Raw genomic sequence first — 23,200 nt, 5'->3', positions numbered from 1 at the left:
CACACACACACACACACGCACGCACACACACGCCGCCATCACCATTATTACCATCAGCATTCTTTTTTCTATGTATTGAGTTTATTATTTTCTTCTTAGAACTTACCTAAAATAATAATAATATTGATAATAATTTTTTTCTATCCCTCCACTCACCTTCCCTCAGGCAACCACTAGTTTGTTCTCTGTATTTGAGTCTGGTTTTTGTTTGTTTGTCTCCTTTTGCTTGTTCATTTGTTTTATTTCTCAAATTCCACATATAAGTGAAATCATATAGTATTTGTCTTTCTCTGACTGACTTATTTCACTTAGCATTATACTCTCTAGCTCCATCCATGTTCTTGCAAATGGAAAGACCTCTTTTTATGGCTGAGTTATATTCCATTGGATATATTTACCATATCTTCTTTACCCTTTCATCTATGGATGGATACTTGGGTTGCTTCCATTTCTTGGCTATTGTAAATAATGTTAAAATAACCACAGTGGTATGTATGCCTTTTTGAATTAGTGTTTTTGTTTTCTTTGATGAATACCCAGTAGTGGAATTAGTGGATTATATGGTAGTTTTATTTTTAATTTTTTAATCCTGTTCTCCACAATGGCTGCACCAATTTACATTCCTACCAACAGTGCACAAGGATTCCTTTTTTTTTCCCACATCTTTGCCAACACTTGTTGTTTCTTGTATTTTCGATTCTAGCCATTTTGACAGGTGTGAGGTGATATCTCATTGTGGTTCTGATTTGCATTTCTCTGATGATGAGTCATGTTGAGCATCTTTTCATGTGTCTGTTGGCCAGATAATAGTTTTTTGTTTGGATGTTTATTGTGATTTTTCCCATTTGTTTTTTTTTTTATTTTTTATTGTTATGTTAATCACCATACATTACATCATTAGTTTTTTGGTTTTTTTTTAAGATTTTATTTATTTGCGAGAGAGAGAATGAGAGACAGAGAGCATGAGAGGGAGGAGGGTCAGAGGGAGAAGCAGGCTCCCCACTGAGCAGGGATCCTGACGTGGGACTCGATCCCGGGACTCCAGGATCATGACCTGAGCCGAAGGCAGTCACTTAACCAACTGAGCCACCCAGGCGCCCCACATCATTAGTTTTTGATGTAGTGTTCCATGATTCATTGTTTGTGCATAACACCCAGTGCTCCACAGAGAACGTGCCCTCTTTAATACCCATCACCAGGCTAACCCATCCTCCCACCCCCCTCCCCTATAGAACCCTCAGTTTGTTTTTCAGAGTCCATTGTCTCTCATGGTTCATCTCCCCCTCCGATTCCCCCCCTTCATTCTTCCCCTCCTGCTATCTTCTTCTTTTTTTTTTCTTAACATATATTGCATTATTTGTTTCAGAGGTACAGATCTGTGATTCAACAGTCTTGCACAATTCACAGTGCTCACCATAGCACATAACCTTCCCAGTGTCTATCACCCAGCCACCCCATCACTCCCACCCCACCCCCCACTCCAGCAACCCTCAGTTTGTTTCCTGAGATTAAGAATTCCTCATATCAGGGTGATCATATGATACATGTCTCTCCCTGATTGACTTATTTTGCTCAGCATAATACCCTCCAGTTCCATCCACGTCGTTGCAAATGGCAAGATCTCATTCATTTTGATGGCTGCATAATATTCCATTATATATATATATATATATATATATATATATATATATATATATACCACTTCTGCTTTATCCATTCATCTGTCAATGGACATCTTGGCTCTTTCCACAGTTTGGCTATTGTGGACATTGCTGCTATAAACATTGGGGTGCACGTACCCCTTCGGATCCCACATTTGTATCTTTGGGATAAATACCCAGTAATGCAATTGCTGGATCGTATGGTAGCTCTATTTTCAACTTTTTGAGGAACCTCCATACTGTTTTCCAGAGTGGCTGCACCAGTTTGCATTCCCACCAACAGTGTAGGAGGGTTCCCCTTTCTCCCCATCCCCGCCAACATCTGTCATTTCCTGACTTGTTAATTTTAGCCATTCTGACTGGTGTGAGGTGGTATCTCATTGAGGTTTTGATTTGGGTTTCCCTGATGCCGAGCGATGTTGAGCACTTTTTCATGTGTCTGTTGGCCATTTGGATGTCTTCTTTGGAAAAATGTCTGTTCATGTCTTCTGCCCATTTCTTGATTGGATTATTTGTTCTTTGGGTGTTGAGTTTCATAAGTTCTTTATAGATTTTGGATACTAGCCCTTTATCTGATATGTCATTTGCAAATATCTTCTCCCATTCTGTCGGTTGTCTTTTGGTTTTGTTGACTGTTTCTTTTGCTGTGCAAAAGCTTTTTATCTTGATGAAGTCCCAATAGTTCATTTTTGCCCTTGCTTCCCTTGCCTTTGGCGATGTTTCTAGGAAGAAGTTGCTGTGGCTGAGGTCACAGAAGTTGCTGCCTGTGTTCTCCTTTAGGATTTTGATGCACTCCTGTCTCACATTTAGGTCATTCAACCATTTGGAGTCTATTTTTGTGTGTGGTGTAAGGAAATGGTCCAGGTTCATTCTTCTGCATGTGGCTGTCCAATTTTCCCAACACCATTTGTTGAAGAGACTGTCTTTTTTCCATTGGACATTTTTTCCTGCTTTGTCGAAGGTGAGTTGACCATAGAGTTGAGGGTCCATTTCTGGGCTCTCTATTCTGTTCCATTGATCTATGTGTCTGTTTTTGTGCCAGTACCATGCTGTCTTGGTGATGACAGCTTTGTAATAGAGCTTGAAGTCTGGAATTGTGATGCCGCCAGCTTTGCTTTTCTTTTTCAACATGCCTCTGGCTATTCAGGGTCTTTTCTGGTTCCATACAAATTTTAGGATTATTTGTTCCATTTCTTTGAAAAAAGTAGATGGTATTTTGATGGGGATTGCATTGAATGTGTAGATTGCTCTAGGTAGCATTGACATCTTCACAATATTTGTTCTTCCAATCCATGAGCATGGAACGTTTTTCCATTTCTTTGTGTCTTCCTCAATATCTTTCATGAGTATTTTATAGTTTTCTGAGTACAGATTCTTTGCCTCTTTGGTTAGATTTATTCCTAGGTATCTTATGGTTTGGGGTGCAATGGTAAATGGGATCAACTCCTTAATTTCTCTTTCTTCTGTCTTGTTGTTGGTGTATAGGAATGCCACTGATTTCTGTGCATTGATTTTATATCCTGCCATTTTACTGAATTCCTGTATGAGTTCTAGTGGTTTTGGGGTGGAGTCTTTTGGGTTTTCCACATAAAGTATCATATCATCTGCAAAGACTGAGAGTTTGACTTCTTCTTTGCTGATTTGGATGCCTTTTATTTCTTTTTGTTGTCTGATTGCTGTGGCTAGGACTTCTAATACTATGTTGAATAGCAGTGGTGATAGTGGACATCCCTGCCACATTCCTGACCTTAGGGAGAAAGCTCTCAGTTTTTCCCCATTGAAAATGATATTCGCTGTAGGTTTTTCATAGATGGCTTTTATGATATTGAGGTATGTATCCTCTATCCCTATACTCTGAAGAGTTTTGATCAAGAAAGGATGCTGTACTTTGTCAAATGCTTTTTCTGCATCTATTGAGAGGATCATATGATTCTTGTTCTTTCTTTTGTTAATGTATTGTATCACGTTGATTGATTTGTGGATGTTGAACCAACCTTGCAGTCCAGGGATAAATCCCACTTGGTTGTGGTGAATAATCCTTTTAATGTACTGTTGGATCCTATTGGCTAGTATTTTGGTGAGAATTTTTGCATCCATGTTCATCAAGGATATTGGTCTGTAATTCTCCTTTTTGATGGGGCCTTTGTCTGGTTTTGGGATCAAGGTAATGGTGGCCTCATAAAACAAGTTTGGAAGTTTTCCTTCCATTTCTATTTTTTGGAACAGTTTCAGAAGAATAGGTATTAATTCTTCTTGAAATGTTTGGTAGAATTCCCCTGGGAAGCCATCTGGCCCTGGGCTTTTGTGTTTGGGGAGATTTTTGATGACTGCTTCAATTTCCTTAGTGGTTATAGGTCTGTTCAGGTTTTCTATTTCTTCCTGGTTCAGTTTTGGTAGTTGATACATCTCTAGGAATGCATCCATTTCTTCCAGATTATCTAATTTCCTGCCATAGAGTTGCTCATAATATGTTCTTATAATTATTTGTATTTCTTTGGTGTTGGTTGTGATCTCTCCTCTTTCATTCATGACTTTGTTCATTTGGGTCATTTTTCTTTTCTTTTTGATAAGTCTGGCCAGGGGTTTATCAATCTTGTTAATTCTTTCAAAGAACCAGCTCCTAGTTTCGTTGATCTGTTCTACTGTTCTTTTGGTTTCTATTTCATTGATTTCTGCTCTGATCTTTATTATTTCTCTTCTCCTGCTGGGTTTAGGCTGTATTTGCTGTTCACTCTCCAGCTCCTTTAGGTATAGGGTTAGGTTGTGTATTTGAGACCTGTCTTGTTTCTTGAGAAAGGCTTGTATTGCTATACTTTCCTCTTAGGACTGCCTTTGCTGCATCCCAATGATTTTGAACAGTTGTGTTTTCATTTTTGTTGGTTTCCATGAATTTTTTAAATTCTTCTTTAATTTCCTGGTTGACCTATTCATTCTTTAGTAGGATGCTCTTTAGCCTCCATGTATTTGAGTTCTTTCTGACTTTCCTCTTGTGATTGAGTTCTAGTTTCAAAGCATTGTGGTCTGAAAATAGGCAGGGAATGATCCCAATCTTTTGGTACTGGTTGAGACCTGATTTGTGACCTAGGATGTGATCTATTCTGGAGAATGTTCCATGGGCACTAGAGAAGAATGTGTATTCCGTTGCTTTGGGATGGAATGTTCTGAATATGTCTGTGAAGTCCTTTTGGTCCAGTGTGTCATTTAAAGTCTTTATTTCTTGGTTGATCTTTTGCTTAGATGATCTGTCCATTTCAGTGAGGGGGGTGTTAAAGTCCCCCACTATTATTTTATTGTTGTCAATGTGTTTCTTTGCTTTTGTTATTAATTGCCTTATATAATCGCTGCTCGCATGTTAGGGGCATAGATATTTACAATTGTTAGATCTTCTTGTTGGATAGACCCTTTAAGTAGGATATAGTGTCCTTCCTCATCTCTTATTACAGTCTTTGGTTTAAAATCTAATTTGTCTGATATAAGGATTGCCACCCCAGCTTTCTTTTGGTGTCCATTAGCATGGTAAATGGTTTTCCACCCCCTCGCTTTCAATCTGGGGGTGTCTTTGGGTCTAAGACGAGTCTCTTGCAGGCAGCATATCAATGGGTCTTGTTTTTGTATCCAATCTGATAGCCTATGTCTTTTGATTGGGGCATTTAGTCCATTTACATTCAGGGTAACTATTGAAAGATATGAATTTAGTGCCATTGTATTGCCTGTAAGGTGACTGTTACTGTTTATTGTCTGTGTTCCTTTCTGGTCTATGTTACTTTTAGGCTCTTTCTTTGCTTAGAGGACCCCTTTCAATATTTCTTGTAGGGCTGGTTTTGTGTTTGCAAATTCCTTTAGTTTTTGTTTGTCCTGGAAACTTTTTATCTCTCCTTCTATTTTCAATGACAGCCTAGCTGGATGTAGTATTCTTGGCTGCATTTTTTATCATTTAGTGCTCTGAATATATCATGCCAGTCCTTTCTGGCCTGCCAGGTCTCTGTGGATAGGTCTGTTGCCAATCTAATGTTTCTACCATTGTAGGTTACAGATCTCTTCTTCTGAGCTCCTTTCAGGATTTTCTCTTTGTCTCTGAGACTCGTAAGTTTTACTATTAGATGTCAGGGTGTTGACCTATTTTTATTGATTTTGAGAGGGGTTCTCTGTGCTTCCTGGATTTTGATGCCTGTTTCCTTTCCCAAATTAGGGAAGTTCTCTGCTATAATTTGCTCCAATATACCTTCTGCCCCTCGCTCTCTTTCTTCTTCTTCTGGGATCCCAATTATTCTAATGTTGTTTCGTCTTATGGTATCACTTATCTCTCGAATTCTGCCCTCGTGATCCAGTAGTTGTTGATCTCTTTTTCTCAGCTTCTTTATTTTCCATCATTTGGTCTTCTATCTCACTGATTCTCTCTTCTGCCTCATTTATCCTAGCAGTTAGCACCCCCATTTTTTATTGCACCTCATTAATAGGCTTTTCGATTTTGACTTCGTTAGATTTTAGTTCTTTTATTTCTCCAGAAAGTGTTTCTCTAATAACTTCCATGCTTTTTTCAAGCCCAGCTAGTATCTTTAAAGTGATGATTCTGAACTCTAGATCTGACATCGTACTAATGTCCATATTGAGTAGGTCCCTGGCAGTCGGTACTGCCTCTTGTTCTTTTTGTTGAGGTGATTTTTTCTGTCTTGTCATTTTGTCCAGAGGAGAACAGATTAATGAGAGAACAAAATGCTAACAGGGTAACAACGTCCCCAGAAAATGTACTCTAAACAAATCAGAAAAGACCTGAAGCTGGGGGAAAAGAAAGGAAAAGAAAGAAAAAAGAAAAAAAAAAAGAAAAAAGAAAAAGATAGAAACAAATAAAACAAAACAAAACAAAACAAAAAGAATATGATCAAATATGATCAGGCTGGTGTATAGATCAGTGCCACATACTAGATTTTGGGTGTATTTTGGTCTGTTAGAAGAAAGTGCCTCCCAAAATTTTAAAGAAAGAAAAACTTATATATGTACAAAAATAAGGGTAAATATGATGAAGGGATAGAATATGACTGTAAGATGAAAATTATAAAAAAATTTATAAAAGGAATTGATAAGAAGTTGTTTGAAAAAAGAAAGAAGAGGATTAAAAAAAGGGGGGGAGAAAATGTGATCAGGCAGGAGAGTAGAACAAAGCCATACACTAGAGATTTAGGGTATATTTTGATCTGTTAGAAGAAACTATCTCAAAATTTTAAAGAGAGAACAACTTATATATATATATATGCAAAAAAAAAGGGTAACTACTATGAAGGGATAGAATATGACTCTAAAAATGAAAAATAAAAATGTTTTTTAAAAAAGGGATTGATAAGATGTTGCTTGAAAAGGGAAAAAGAAAAATTCAAAAAAAAAAAAGTTAAAAAAAATTAACTTTGAAAGACTAAAGGATCATGGTAAAAAAGCCATGGATTCTATGTGCGTTATTCCCCTAGCGCTGGAGTTCTGCCATTCTCATTGATCGGTAAACTTGGTCTTGGCTGGCTGTTCTCACTGATCTTCTGGGGGAGGGGTCTGTTGCCATGGTTCCCAAATGTCTTTGCTGGAGGCAGAATTGCCCCGCCCTTGTCAGGTCCGGGCTAAGTAATCTGCTCGGGCTTGCTCTCAGGAGCTTTTGTTCCCTGCAAGCTTTCCGTACAGCTTTGGCGGCCAAGAGTGAAAATGGCGGCCTCTCAATCTCTGCCCTGGAGGAGCCGAGAACTCGGGGCCCTGCTCCTCAGTGCGCCCCCAAAGAAAAGCAGTCAATCACTCCCGTCTTCCCAGTCTCCGGACGCACTCTGTGCTCACCCGGCCTGTGACCGAGCATTTCTATCTCTGGCACCCGACTCGGTGTGGAGTCTCCAAACCCAGCAGATCCCTGCAGTGTGCTCCCATGCCACTCCTCCCAGGGGAGGAAGGGGAGTCTCCCCAGATCTGCCGATTGTTGGGTCCCTGCTGGAGGAGCAGTGGCCCGACTGTGCCGAGGATCACAGTTTATGGCAACCCCGAGCTGAGAGCCCACTCCTTGGCTCCGTCTCTGCAGCCAGATTCCCTGCTCTGGTTCCTGGGAGCTCTGCCGCACTCAGGCATCCCCAGCCTTTCTGTGACCCAGAGGGTCCTGAGACCACACTGTCCCCCGAGGGTTCCACCCCCCCCTTAGCCACTGGAGCGACGTCCCTCAGCGGAGCAGGCTTCTGAATGTTCTGATTTTGTGCTCCGTGGCTCTATCACTTGCCAGAAGCGACTGACGGAGGCCCCCTCCCCCGCTGTCTATCCTCCCAAATATCACCTCGGATTCACTTCCCCGCATGTCCTACCTTCCAGAAAGTGGTAGCTTTTCTGTTCAGAGAGTTGTTGCTATTCTTTTCTTTGATCTCCTGTTGAGTTCGTACGTGTTCAGAATGGTTTGATCCCTATTCAGCTGAATTCCTGAGACCAGACGAAATCCAGGTCTCCTACTCCTCTGCCATCTTGCTCCATCCCCTCGATTTTTCCCATTTCAATATGAGCTCCCAGAGGGCATGGATTTGTCAGTGTTGTTCATGACTATATTCATACCATCAGAACAGGAGCAAGTACACAGTGAGTATTAATAAGTTTGTGTGAATAGAAGGGCCCATGTGGAGAAAGGAGGAGCACGTGTTCTGTTGTAGGGAAGATGAGGAAGACAGGCAACAATGCAGGTAGTCTGGTTGATTTGGTGGTGGGGAGAAAAGGGGGTTCCCAACTGAAGGCTTCTGTTTTCTTAATAAAGCCCACTTTTTGGTCCACAGTCATGGGCTGAGATTAGGGGCAAGGGAGTGTAGGAAATAGAAAGTATGAAAGACTCATCAAGTAGGCAGTACCTGGCAGCCATAACTGCTCCAAACCATTGGAAGTTGTCAAAATATATCAGACTTTACATATATTCTTCCTTCTGCTGGGAATGGTCTTTTCTCCACTTATCTGCCAGGCAAACACCTAAGTCTTGGCCTGAGTGTCACATCCTCTGTGGGGCTTTCCAGCAGAGCCTCTTCTCCTGATAGTAGGTAACTACTTTGTGTCCCCATTTGCACCTATTCACACAAAAGCCATCCCTTGGAGGTGATACCACTGGATGTAATGGTTTGTAGACATGGTAGTCTTCTCCACTAGGCTAGCAGCAAGCCCCCCAGAAAACAGAACCTATCATTTTCTTCCCTTCATCCCAAAGTTCTGCTTGGAGACTGGCACATAGTGATGTTAAATACAGGATCTCTCGATTCAGTTGGATTAGTTTGTTGTTCAAAGAAAATCTCAGACCAGAGCTACCCTGGGACATAAGAGGCTTTAATGAAAGATGTGTGGCTGTGGATGTCGGGTGTGGACGGGCTAATGGGCAGAAGCATGGCTGAGTAGCCGCTTCCCAAAACCAGGGGAGAAGCCAACCCTGAAGCCTGGGCTCCATTTATAGGGCTTCCATGGGTGGACCTTGAACTCACATGAACACTGCACCCCAGTTACAAAGGCAGCCCCACCTGAGCCTTTGACACCACAAAGGCTAAATCAGGTCCAAATAGTGAGTGTGCTTCAGGCCATAGTCAGATTCCACATGGAGCTGCACCATGAAGTTCACCCTACCCATCCCCACCTCTCTGTCCCTACCATGTCTCCTAGAAGAGGGTGCACCTCTTCCTCTTTACCCTCTAGAGCCTCAGACACCAATGAGGTTTACACACTGCACCTCTATGCACCATATGCTACAACACATGTAAACAAACACAGACACATGCCCTCTGTGGGCACACACACCACACCACACACATGTACACATGTACATAACACATGTGCATGCAGACACATATGTACATAACACATGTGCATGCACATGAGTACAAAATACACACACAGAGCTGGTCCTCCTCCAGAGCCAGTACAGGTTACTCTGGGTGCTGGCACCATGCCTGCCCTCTTGCCCTTTGTCTATTGCCTGAGCCTGAAGCACAAGCCATGTGGCCACAGAGGCAGAAGGAAAATGACAGTTCTGTCTTTTGATAGTGCACCTCTACTATTTTTGTCCATCATAGGGGCGTCAGTCAAAGGCCTGAGGCATGTCCATAGATTCCATTTGGTGTTGGAGGGATCATCCCATCACATGATCCAGCCCTTACCAACAGAGACCCCCAGTTTGAAGATGGGACACAGCTAACCTCAGGGAGACCCCAACCCTACCCTCTGGAGCCTCCAGGGAGACACAGTCTTGACCTTAAGGCCACCCCCAGGTTGAAGGGCAAGGAAAAGCCCCTGGCCTCAAAAGATCCCCACATGCTAATGACCCTACAAAGTTTGAGAGTACCCATCCTCATGCACATCCATCCTCACCCTTTCCAGACTTTGGTCTTTAAGAAAACATGGTATGGGGCACCTGGTTGACTCAGTCAGTAGAGCATGTGACTCTTGAGCTCAGTGTTATGAGTTTGAGCCCCATCTTGGGCATAGAGCTTACTTTTAAAAAATTAGAAAAATAGAAGTGTTTATTAAAAAAAAAAAATGGGGCCACCTGGGTGGCTTGGGCTCAGATTATGATCCTGGGATCCTGGGATAGAGCTACACATCATGCTCCCTGCTCAGCAGGGAGTCTGCTTCTCCCTTCCCTCTGATCCTCCACCCCACTCATGCTCTCTCTCTCTCTCTCGCTCTCTTGCTCGCTCAAATAAATAAATAAGATCTTTTAAAGAAAGACAAAGAAGGGGTGCCTGGGTGGCTCAGTTGGTTAACAGACTGCCTTCAGCTCAGGTCATGATCCTGGAGTCCCAGGATCAAGTCCCACATTGGGCTCCCTGCTCAGCAGGGAGTCTGCTTCTCATGCCCTATGTCTCTCATTCTCTCTCTCTCAAATAAATAAATAAAATCTTAAAAAAAAAAAGACAAAGAAGATATCGTATAAAAAACAAATGAAACACACACAAACTTGACTAAACTATTCATGTGTTAAAGAGGTCAGTCTAAAATATGGCAAGGATTTTCCCACCCATATACTGAACACTCAGCTGAGGTCTAACCCAGTCTGGGCCAAAACATTGATTCTGACACTCCCAGTCTGTCTATCATTGCAGCTTAATATACCTATCACCAACACTATCACCTACATTTACCTTGACCCAATCTTAAATTCAAGAATTTTTGTATCAGAGGTTAAGAGGGGGTCAAGAACAGGGGATGGTATCACATGACTGTAAATGTGGCCCGTCCCATGTTCACACACCCCTGGTAAAGCCCTCATCAGGGCCACCATGCTCCAGTTTCCCACCCTGCCCCTAGCTCTCCAGACCCCAGGTGACACCCCCAAGGCCACATCCACTTGACTGATAACACAGCTCAGCAGAGCTGACTCATAGAATGAGTTGCCTTGTGTGTATTTGAAAGAAGAGGACAGTTGTGCAAGGTGAGTTTTGGCAGGCTGTGAAAAGGGCCGGATGTGAGGCAGCAAAAAGGAGGACCAGCTGATAATTATCATAGCTTCTACTGGAATATCCAGGTGACAAATCCACCTTGGTGCCCATAGCTCAAGATGTTTCAGAAGCTAAAAGTGGGTGAGTCTCATTAGCTATTCCACCCATGGACTCAACTGTATAAAAAGATTATTCTGTTTCAGCTTCATCTGGAATCAAATCATCAGTCTCATTTGCTGCCCTCTGTTCCAGCTCTGGGGTGGACAAGAGCCAGGTATATAAAGCATGTTGAGCCCCCTTACCTGTGAAAATAACAGATTGTACTAGATGCCCTCTAGACACATCCAATGGCTCTAAGCAGGAGTCAGGAGGAACCCTGGAGTGGGAAATCACCCACACATATATGAAACAAATCCCTGGCATAAAGAATGCCTGACAATTAAATATGAATATTGCTCATGAAACTGGCATGGTGTCTCCATTGGCCTGTTCATTCGTTCAATACACATCTTATGGGAACCTGCTATGGCTGGCACTGAGCCAGACCCTAGGAATTCAGAGAAGAATAAGACAAAGTCACTGTCCTCAGGGGGCTCAAAGTCTACTGGGAGAGGCTAACACAGAAACAAAGAAAAGAAAACACAATATGATGAAAGAAATACAATGTTAGAAAAATGCCTAGTCTTAAAGGTGGCCAAGTGAGCAACTCTGCCCATGTAGGTGAGGAAGTTAATTCAAGAAAGTAGAGATAATTGAGCTGTGACTTAAAAAAAAAAAAAAAAAAAAGAGCTGGAACCCTTCAGCTTGACCTCAAATTCCTGGTACTTATGAGCTATGTGGAAATCACCTGTGTCCTCAGTGTCTTGGTTTACAAGATGAAGGTATGTCCACAGAGCTCTTGTCCAGCTCATAAAGTTCTGAACATCAAAGAATGAATACATTGACTCCAAGTGCAGGCAAGGACCCAAAACACAAATATGATTCAGTCTCTAAGGTCAAAGTCAGCCATGAGCTCAGGCACTAAATAAGTTTCAGGTAAGTGCTCAGTCCTTAATGTTTGGCAACATTCAAATCTCAATATAGCTGTAACATTTCCAAATATTAGTAAGTATGACAACGTTTTAGCATCCCCTTCATAACTATGCTAATAATGCAAGAGCACTTTGGGATGTAATGAACTTATGTCTTCAGGCCAGGCAGAGTTGGAAGATGCATGATGCAGTTCTACATCATGATTCAGGTAGGCCTCAAGGGACCAGGGTCTAGACTGTAATTACCACCAGAGAGTATGGAGAAATAGTAATTGGTCATTACTGAAAATGGCTGTCTTTGCAAAATTTTCTCCAAAATTCAGTTGACTCAGTAATTCCATGAAGCAGACTTATACATTGTACCAGAAAGGGTGGGAGGCCATTTTGCAGCTAATTCAAAACCAAGGGGTCCTGAGAGAAGCTACTTGGCTTAGGATCAAGGGAACCTTGCCAAGGTATTCCCGTCATCAAACTTTTTGTTTTCAGGACAAATTAATTCTGCCTGTGCTGTGGGACAGAAGACTGGGGACTCAGTGAAAGACCTCCATAAAGGTTAGAGCTGAGCCTAAGGGGCTTCCTAGAGAAAACTCAGCCTTACCTGCAGGTGGCTCCAAAAGCCTGGCTCCATACAGAGGCAGGATTCCTGCCCTGCAAGTTCAGAGCACTGGTTTGACTTCTCAGATTTCATAACAGATTGTCAAGCCTGCTCCCTGCTTCTCTGGTTTCCAAATCCTGTGCAAATACAGTCACCAGCAGTTTAAGCATGTATCTGAGAGGGTACCTTCTCACTCAGGGGTCCAGAAGGCTCATCCCAAGAGAATTCTAATGATGACCATAACCAACATTGCTGCTCATGTAGTGCTGCACAGCTCTCTACAGTAGAGTCTATGGCTTCCTCCATCTGAGACCAGGACTCTACAGTTTAGAGATATCAAAGTCAGAGCACTAGTGAGGAGGTGGAGCCAGGACTTGAACCTGGACAGTTTGACTGTCGGCGTTTACTCCTAAAACTGGAATGGTAGTCAGAGGAAGTTGTTATCTAATCACTCCTGTCCTCTAAGTTCTATCTAGGAGACAAGTTAGATCAGTATAAGACTCAAAAGTCAAATGTATTAACCTAGCTGCTCAAAAAGTGACCTTCCTTGAACCAAAATGTTATTTGCTGACCCGGAATTTTCTGCATGTCTTTACAAAAGGGGGCCATGGAAACTATTTCTGTATGTTACCACACTCTTCCTGGAGACTGGGTGTTCCTTGTCACTTGATGATGCCTCTTCTGTAAGGTCCCACTGAGAGACACTTCTTTTTTTTTTTTTTTTTAAGTCTCCTTTGAGGAAAACAAGACCTCTGTAACTTATTCTGCTTTCCTTTTTGCTCTAGTTCCCATGACCTAAAAAACAATGTCTAGTCTAATCATAAAAAAAAAAAAAAAAAGACAAACCCAAACTGAGGAGTATTCTACCTGACCAGTACTCATCAAAGTGGTCAAGGTCATATAAAACAAGGAAAGTCTGAGAAACCACCACAGTCTAGAGAGCCCAAGGAGACACGGTGACTAATGTGGTATCCTGGATGAGATGCTGGGGCAGAAAAAGGACATTAGGAGTAAACAAATGAGATGGACAAATTGAGTATGGACATTAGTTGTTAGTAACATATATTGATATTGGTTCATTAGTTGTGACAAATGTACTACAATAATGCAAGACCTTAACAATAGGGAAAACTGTGTGCAGGGTAAACAGGAATGCTGTACTATCTTTGCAACTTTTCTGTAAATCTGAAACAATTTATTTTAAAATACCTTGATTAAATAAGAAATAACTTCCATGTTTCTAGGTAGGAAAGTACAAAGAGTAAAAATATCAATTCTCCCCAAGTTAATTTATAAAATGGATGGAATGTTAATCAAAATCATTTTTCTTCTTAGCAGTAACAAATTATTCCAGAGTTTATTTATGGAAATAATAAGATGATAATAGCTGAGAAAATATTTCTAAAAAATTAATGAAAAGTGGACTTGTATCAACAGATATTAAAGTATTTTATAAAGCTCTAAACAATTTAAAATACAAGCATAGGAAAAGACAGAGATTAATGGCAAAGAGTAGATAACCAAGGAACAAACCAAAATATATAATTTAGTGTATAATAATTAATTAATAAATAATAAAAAAGTAGGGAAATTAACTATAAAAATTTCAAATTAATTTCATTTGAATTCAAAAAGTAAAAATAAAAAAATATTTTTAAAAAAATTGGAAAAATACAGGGGCGCCTGGATGGCTCAGTCAGTTAAGCATCTGCCTTTGGCTCAGATCATGATCCCAGGGTCCTGGGATCAAGTCCCACATCACGCTCCCTGCTCAGTGGGGAGTCTGCTTCTCCCTCTGCCTCTCCCCCTGCTTGTGTTCCCTCTCTCACCCACTCTCTCTCTCTCTCTCTCTAAAAATAAATAAAATCTTAAAAAAAATTGGGAAAATACAGACAACTTATCTCATGGTAGTCTTTTCAGTATACAAGCATAATAGGCAAGAACAACAAAAAAATACAATTTCTGTGTCTACAAGTAGAAACAAAATTAAATAGCACCAAAAAAACCTTGGAAAAAATACATTTACAACATACATGACCAGCAAAAGGTAATATCCATTATTAATATATTAAAGAAATCCATAAAGAAAAAGATGAGCAATTTAGCCAAAACAAAAAAAATCATGAATAGGTAATTCACTAATGAATAAATACTAAGACATCAAAAAAGTGTTTATCACTAGTAATCAAAGAAGTAAAATAAAAGCAACAAGTTTGCTTATCAGGTTGGCAAACAATGAAATAATAAGAGGAATGGTAATACCTAGCATTGACAAAGGTGTGTGGAAATGAATGCTCCCATACAATGCCTGTGGGAGTTAAAATTGGGACACTCTTTCAGGATGACATGTTGGCACCCATAACTGTAATAATAATGATGACAGCCAAGAATTTTGTACTCACTGTGGGCCAGGCCAGGATCTAAGGGCTTACCATGTATTAGGCCACTTGGGTGTCATAGCAATTCAATAAAGGAGGTACTGTTAATATCCACATTCACAAGGAAGGAAACTTGGTCCTGCAAGATCTTCCTTCAAAGGCCAGTCAGCTGGCTGGTGGCAGAGCTGGATGACAATCCTAAGTGGTCAGACTCTAGAGCCTGTGTCCTTGCCTGTGGACAAAATGTGATGAATGTGCTGAGATTCAGGGATCCTGCTTCTAGGAATTTAGGCTAAGAAAACAATTGGCAATATTTACAAGCTTATGTATAAGGGTGTTTACCGCAAAAAATTTTGTAAGAGCAGAGGAAAAGGCAATGTAAATTATCAGCAGTAGAGAAATGATTCACTATACTGAGATACAACTAGTCATTAAGACATAGTGTAGAAAAATAAAAACATGTTGTTAAGTGAAAAAAGGTAGGCTTTAAAATAATAAATATGGGCTGCACTGCCCCTCATTCTGGCCCCATGGACTTAAGACACAACCCATCGGCGCACCCACAAGCCAGCCTGGCTCTAATGAGTGTCATATCTGGTTCCTCCAGTGTTGCCACTCTGAAGAAAGTCCTTCAACAACTCCTGCTGGAAGCCAAGCTCCACTGGGTGAAGGTTTCCTAGGCAGCTACAGACTTGAAACGATTCTGTCTGCAGAAGGCTCAACATGACTCCCTGCTGACTGGGGTATCTTCAAGTAAGAATCCCTTCAGACCCCAGAAAGCCTGTTACATTTTGTAATGCCACGAATCTTTGGATTGTTTTCTAAACCACTTTTAATGAACCTGTGAATGTTCAAAGGAGAACTAAATTTGAAGCCTGTACAAAAGCTTATCCCTATAACAGGTGCCATACATATAAACTTCTTTTGTCAGTCCTTAACATCTACCTCTCTGAATTTTCATAAATTTCTATTTCACAAGGGTAATTATTTTATTATTTATTTATATAAAATTACATATTTATTATATGACAGCAGCATACAATAAAATACCTACTGTAAATAATAATAATAATAAAATAAGGAATTGTATTCTCTAAAGTAACACAAGTATACTTTAGGCCAACAGAATATTTTTATTTTTGATGCATTCTATATTTTACAAATGTTCTAAGTATGCACTGCTTTTATAATAGAAAGTTATATACTTTGTTCATTGTTTCAAAATGACCAAGAAAAACTATTCCTTTTGATTCCCATATCTGATATGTCTCCTTTCCTTGGTTGTGATTTTCTATTTCTATTTCATAAAACTTGTAACATAGGTACCCTTTGCTATGGATTTAAAAGCAGCATATTAATAAACAAATAAAATATAGTACAATAAACAATTTTTTACTAAAGCATTAATGTCAACAGGAGATGGCAGTTTATCACAAACACAAGTTGTGAATTCAGAGTTAATTCATGTGTTCTCCACATGCTTCTCAGACCTTCAAGCACAAGTCCAGGCAGGGATTCAAGAGAACAGGAGGAGTCCCCAGCCCCACTCCAGGGTGAGGAGTGCCAGGGCTCTGGGCCTTTCTCTGCTGAGCATCCTCCCAGCCCCAGAACAGGCACTGTGGAAGGAGCTGGAACATGTGGAGAATGGGGGGTGGAGTGGAGAGGATGTCTCCTCACAGCTTGTGAAAATTGGGCAACTAGCATAGTGTTCTGTCTGACCTCCAGGACCTTGAAAGTCAAGACCACCAGCCTCCCAGTTGAAGGCTGTGGTGGGACAGTCACAAGTGACAGGTCTTCTAAGCTCTCTGATTCACATGGTACAGTGTTATCCAACTTTCATAGTGTACTGACCCTTCATTTCTGCCAGGATGTCCCTCGGGGCATGTGGCACTTTATGGCCTAGCAAACACATTTGTACACATTATCTCACACAATCTTTGGAGCAGGTTGCCTGGTGCCCTGTCCTAGGTCCTTGTGGTCCTATTCTCTGCTTCTCCCCAGCATCCAGAACAGCACTTGTCTGTGTGCATGGAGTGGCAATCGACATGGCATCAAATGGACATTCAGGGTAATGTACATGATATATTCTTATGTTAAATGGAGACATCAGTACCTATTTCTCAGGGTTGTTATGGAAATAAAATCAGGTCCTTGTTATAAAACTCTTGTCAAGGCAGCTGACACATTGTGTAGGGCAATTAAAAGCACAGACATCCTTCAGAAATATTGTAGGTTCAGTTCCAGACCACCCCAATAAAGCTAATATTGCAATAAAGCAAGTCAGATGGATTTTTTGGTTTCCCAGTACATATAAAAGTTATGTTGACACTATACAGCAGTTTATTAAGTGTGCAACAGCATTGTGTCTAAAAAAAAATGTACATGCCTTAATTTAAAAATACTTTGTTGCTAAAAAATGCTAACCAACATCTGGGCTTTCACCTAGTTGTAAATCTTTTTGCTGGCAGAGGGTCTTGCTTGGATGTTGATGGCTACTGACTGATCCGGGTGGCAGTTGCTGGAAATGGGGGTGGCTGAGGCAAGTTCTTAAAATAAGACTACAATGAAATTGCCCCAACGATTGACTTCCTTTCATGAACAATTTCTCTGTAGCATGGGATGCTGTTTGATAGCATTTTACTCACAGAACTTCTTTCAGAATTGAAAGAAGTCAATCTTCTCAAATCCTGCCACTGCCTTATCAGGTAAGTTAATGTAATATTCCAAGTCCTTTGTTGTCATTTCAACAGTCTTCACAGCATCTTCACCAGGAGTACAGTCCATCTCAAAGAACCACTTTCTTTGCTCATCCCTAAGAAACAATTCCTCATCCATTCAAGTTTGATCATGAGATTGCAGAACTTCAGTCACATCTTCAGGTTCCACTTCTAATTCTCATTCTTTTGCTATTTCTACCACACTTGCAGTTACTTCCTCCACTGAAGTCTTGAACCCCTCAAGGTCATCCGTGAGGGTTGGAATCAGCTTCTTCCAAACTCCTGTTCATGTTGACATTTTGACTTCTTCCCATAAATCATGAATGTTCTTAATGGTGAATCCTTTCCAGGTTTCCAACTGACTTTGCCCAGATCCATCAGAGGAATCACTATCTATGGGCAGATATTACTCCTTGATCCACAGGCTGCAGAATGGATGTTGTGTCAGCAGGCATGAAAACAATATTAATATTATTTTATATAACCATCAAAGCTCTTGGTGACCAGGAGCATTGTCAATGAGCAGTAATATTTTCAAAGAAATCTTTTTTTCAGAGCAATAGGTCTCAATAGTGGGCTTAATATATTCAGTAAACTATTTTGTAAACAGATGTGCTGTCACCTAAGCTCTATTGTGCCATTTCTAGAGCTTGGGCAGAGTAGATTTCATGTAATTCTTAAGGGCCCTAGGATTTTTGGGATGGTCAATGAGCATTGGCTTCAACTTAAAGTCATCAGCTATATTAGCCTCTAACAAGAGAGTCAGCTTGTCCTTTGAAGCTTTGAAGCCAGGCACTGACTTCAGCTTTGCAGCTATGAAAGTTCTAGATGGCATCTTCTTTTGATATAAAGCTGTTTCATCAACATTGAAAACTTGTTATTTAGTGTAGCTACCATCATTAATGATCTTAGCTAGATTGTCTGAATAACTTTGCAGCTTTGACATCAGCCGTTATGGAAATGGCTTCTTTCCTTAAATCTCATGAACCAATTCTGCCAACTTCAAACTCTTCTGCAGCTTCCTCACCTCTCTCAGCCTTCACAGGAATGAATAGAGTTAGGGCTTTGCTCTGGATCAGGCTTTGGTTTAAGGGAGTATTGTGGCTGGTTTGATCTATCCAGACCACATCCATATCAGCAAATAGGCTGTTTTGCTTTTTTATCATTTGTGTGTTCACTGGAGTAGCACTTTTAGTTTCCTTCAAGAACTTTTCCTTTGCATTTACAATTTGGCTAACTGAATCCAGAGACTTAGCTTTTGGCCTATTTTGGCTTTTGACATGCCTTCCTTACTGAGTTCAGTCATTTCTAGCTTTTGATTTAAAGTAAGAGTCAGGTGACTCTTCCTTTCCTTTAAACACTTAGGAGCCATTGTAGGGTTATTAATTGGGCTAACTTTAATATTGTTGTGTCTCAAGGAATATTGAGTTCCAAGGAGAGGGAGAGAGGCAGGGGGAAGGCTTGTCAGTGGAGCACACACACAAGTCAGAACACATACAACACTGTGATTAAGTTTGCCATCTTATATGGAAGCGGTGTGTGGTGTCCCAAGACAACTATAATAGTAACATCAAAGATCACTGACCACGGATCACCATAACAAATATAATAATGATGAAAAAGTTTGAAATATGTGAAAAGTTTGAAAAATGTGACAGAGAGACATGAATTGAGCAAATACTGTTGGGAAAATGGTACCAATAAATTTATTCTATGCAGGGTTGCCACAAACCTTCAATTTATTAAAACTACAATATCTGAAAAGCATAATAAAGCACAGTGCAATAAAATGAGGTATGCCTGTATCTGAAGAACCAAAGAACTAAAACATGAAAGGCATCCCAATTTCCTGAACTCAGAGGTGAGACTGCCTACAGAGTTGCCAAGACCCAGGGTCCTGATGCAGCAGAAAGCCTTGCAGGTCAGGGTGGGGTTGTACCCCATTTCACCATAGCCCCCTCCACCCACATATTCTTACAGCTGAGCACTTAAGAAATCCCTTTCCCTTGTCACCAAAACATTGCAGAAGAAAGGTACCACCTGAGGAGCCATGTTGCCAAACTGCTCTGCTGAGCTCTGTTGGCAGAGTCAGGCATGTCCTGGGAGCAGTTTTTCCAGAAACAATGATGGATTTGTACTGATCCAGTCATTCGCTTGTGATGAAAGTCACAGGGCCCTCGCCCTTGCCAACCCTGGAGGTCTTATCTACTGCCTCTACCCTGGGAAGAGGGAACCACCTGGAGAACATGTAGCTCTTTGGGTCTCCCACACCTCTCTTCCTCAGCAGGACACCTGGACATCTCCTCACACACCAGACGGCACCCTGTGGGGCCACTTTACCATGGAATGAGTCATCTCTGGGTACTGCTGCTTTCTGCAGCTACACAGAGTTATGCTCCAATCTGGAACTCAGCATAATTAACTCTGCACTCACTTCCCTGTGGGGATGCTCTTGGCAGCAAAGGAATACTGGGTTGTGCCAAATGAACACTGGCACTTACATACTATGGGATTTGAAGCCACTTCCTTGACTTCCCTGAGCCTTCATTTACTCAGCTGCAGGATGGGAGTAATAATGATGCCAAAATCACAAGTTATTTTGAAGATTAAATGAAACAACTCTGTGATTACTGATCAGGGCAAAGGTATTTGGTGATTTATTTGTTTGTTCCACATGAAATTATCAGACAGACCAATGTAGTCAGTCAAACTCAGTCATGGTTATAAGATCCACCTTACAACATTTCCAGAGGCTACTGCCAGCCCCTGCCTGGACCCCATTCCCACTGTGCTCTCTCTCCCCCACAAGCCCACTCCCACCTCAAGGCAGCTCAATTTTTCCTCAGGGTGCCACTATTTGAAGAAACACCTTGTACAATTAAGATCTAATCATGCTTCTTTCCTTTCTAAAAAACCTTTAGTGGCTGCCCATATGCTTTAAAAGTAAAAACTCCTTACCATGGCTTTCAGACCCCTTCATGATGCCTCCCCCCCGCAACATGTGCACCGCACCACAGAGCCGTCCCTCCCAGACCCTACAGTGGCCTGCATGTTCCCTGCTGTGCTACACCCAGGACTTCACACATGCTTCTCCCTCTGCCTCAAATTCCTGCCCACCCTTTTGTCCTTATGACATATTCTGGAGGGTCCTAGGGCCAGGAAGACCGCACCACACTTTATAAGTGCCTCTAGAGTGTGTCCCTGTGTATAACTCCATGGTGCGAACATTCATCAATATGTCTGTCCTTCGGACTACCATTAAACCCTGGAGGGCAGGGGCTATGTCTTCTTCAGCTTGATATCCCCAGCTTCTACCCCAGAGTAGTGCTCAGTGCATCTATGGATGCCATTCTTTCCAGAAGGGAATTCTTTTTGTAGTCTGCTTCCAGTTCTCCAGGATCTCAAGCCAGCCCACCTGTCCTCCTCAAAGGCCAGGTACAGGCCCCTATTACTCTCTCTTAGGCATACAGCACAACTCAGCTCCCTACCTACTGGCACCCATCACAAATGAGAACTTATGTGCATCCACATTTGCGTTTAACTATATGCACATATATCTTATCTGTGGGCAGAAACAAGGGTGCTAATTATGGCAACTTTCTCAAACTTTAAGAATGTGGTTTGTGGGGACGCCTGGGTGGCTCAGTTGGTTAAGCGACTGCCTTCGGCTCAGTTCATGATCCTGGAGTCCCGGGATCGAGTCCCGCATCAGGCTCCCTGCTCGGCAGGGAGTCTGCTTCTCCCTCTGACCCTCCTCCCTCTCATGCTCTCTGTCTCTCATTCTCTCTCTCTCAAATAAATAAATAAAATCTTTAAAAAAAAAAAAAAAAAAAAAAGAATGTGGTTTGTGGCTATGGAAAAGAATAAATGACATTGGCCAACCAATGATATGAAACCAGTTTCATATCATTTTGTTAAGACAAATGAAATGAACTTCCGGAGATAAGCTTTATCACAATCTCAGGGTAGTAAGGGTAATGGTAGTAATAATAATTCTATAGCTTATTAATCACCAATTAACCCTAGAATAATGCTAACATTGATTGAATGTTTTCTGTATGTTGAACAGAGTATTAAGAAACTTAATATGGACTGATTCAATTTTCACACCTATACAAAGGATCCACTTACAGTTGTGTGACCTTGAATAATTTTGCCTCCATTTCCTCATGAGTAAAGTGGGGATAGTCATGGCACCTACATCATAGTGATTAAATGAATTATTGTATATAAATGCTTAGCAAGTATCCCCAAAATGTGCCCCCCTCTCCCTCAAAGTTAATCTGAACCTAAGGTTATTAGTCCTAACCACTAGGTCTACTACTTTAGAGCTGCTATATGGCTCAGGCTGCCCAAGGAGTAAGAACTAAAACCAACAGGTGGAAGAAACAGAAAGGCAGATATCTACTCATTATATTTTCCTTTAAAAAGCCTTTAAAATGATAAACACAACAATTGTACATCCTCTCTACCTTTGAGAAACTATTGTTCATGTGTATACGGACGCATATATAAAAATATGCATGGAAATCTTATTTGTAAGAGTGAAAATCAAAGCAATCTATGGCCATCAATTTAGAAATGGCTAAAGAGACTGTGGGAAAACCAATACATTACTAAGGAATAGTGACAAGCAACAATGTGACTTTATACCCTTCTACAGTATGTGCAGGGTGCTGATCTAAGTGCTTACATAAATTAACTCATTTAATCCACACATGAACCTAAGGGATATAGGTATACTATAATCCCAACTAATAAAGGAGAAGACTGAAGCTAAGGGAGGGTCAAAAACTTAGATCATGCAAATAACAAGTGACAAAGTTGTGATTTGAATCTATGCAGTCTGGCTCCAGAGTCTATCCTCTTCCCTATTCTACTAATCTATTGTTGATGAAAAAAAGCAAGGGGCAAACAGACACAAAAAGTATGTGTACACAGAAATGTATACACAATATAACACTACGTTGTTCCTAAATATGTACATAAAGGCAAGGAAATGACCTACCAAAAAAAAAATCATATTGAATTATATAACACTGGTTGCCTATGCAAGGCAACAAGATTTAAGCACAAGGATTGGGAATGGTGACCAGAAAAAATTTCACCTTGCTCTAAAATGGCTTAACTTTTGATCAGACAATGTATTTCAGTATTGTAGAATGATTAGAAACTTATAAAATAAAAATGGCTAGAAGGAATCAGCTACTTCAAATTAATTGGGTTCCCTAATCTTAAAAGGATTGATGATCTACAGCTTAGATGGCCATTCTTAAGGAATTCTTTGGAAGGGGTCCAAGCATCAATGAGTGAGTGGGCTACAAGGCCACCTACTGGCCCACTCCAGCTTGTTGTCATCTTAGGCAAATAAACTCAACATGCTGCAAGTTATTCATCATCTTTTA

The 23,200-nt window shown here is 40.9% G+C and overlaps 1 pseudogene; it reads left to right on the top strand.

Moving 5' to 3' along the window:
• The first annotated feature begins 15,608 nt into the window (after nt 1-15,608).
• LOC118526151 (guanine nucleotide-binding protein G(I)/G(S)/G(O) subunit gamma-5 pseudogene) lies at nt 15,609-15,875 on the top strand (annotated as a pseudogene).
• Nucleotides 15,876-23,200: the final 7,325 nt, after the last annotated feature.

This window comes from Halichoerus grypus, chromosome 5, assembly GCF_964656455.1.
Source record: "Halichoerus grypus chromosome 5, mHalGry1.hap1.1, whole genome shotgun sequence".
Lineage (NCBI taxonomy): Eukaryota > Metazoa > Chordata > Mammalia > Carnivora > Phocidae > Halichoerus > Halichoerus grypus.
The sequence above is the reverse complement of the archived record's forward strand: the minus strand, read 5'-3'. Positions and strand labels throughout refer to the sequence as shown.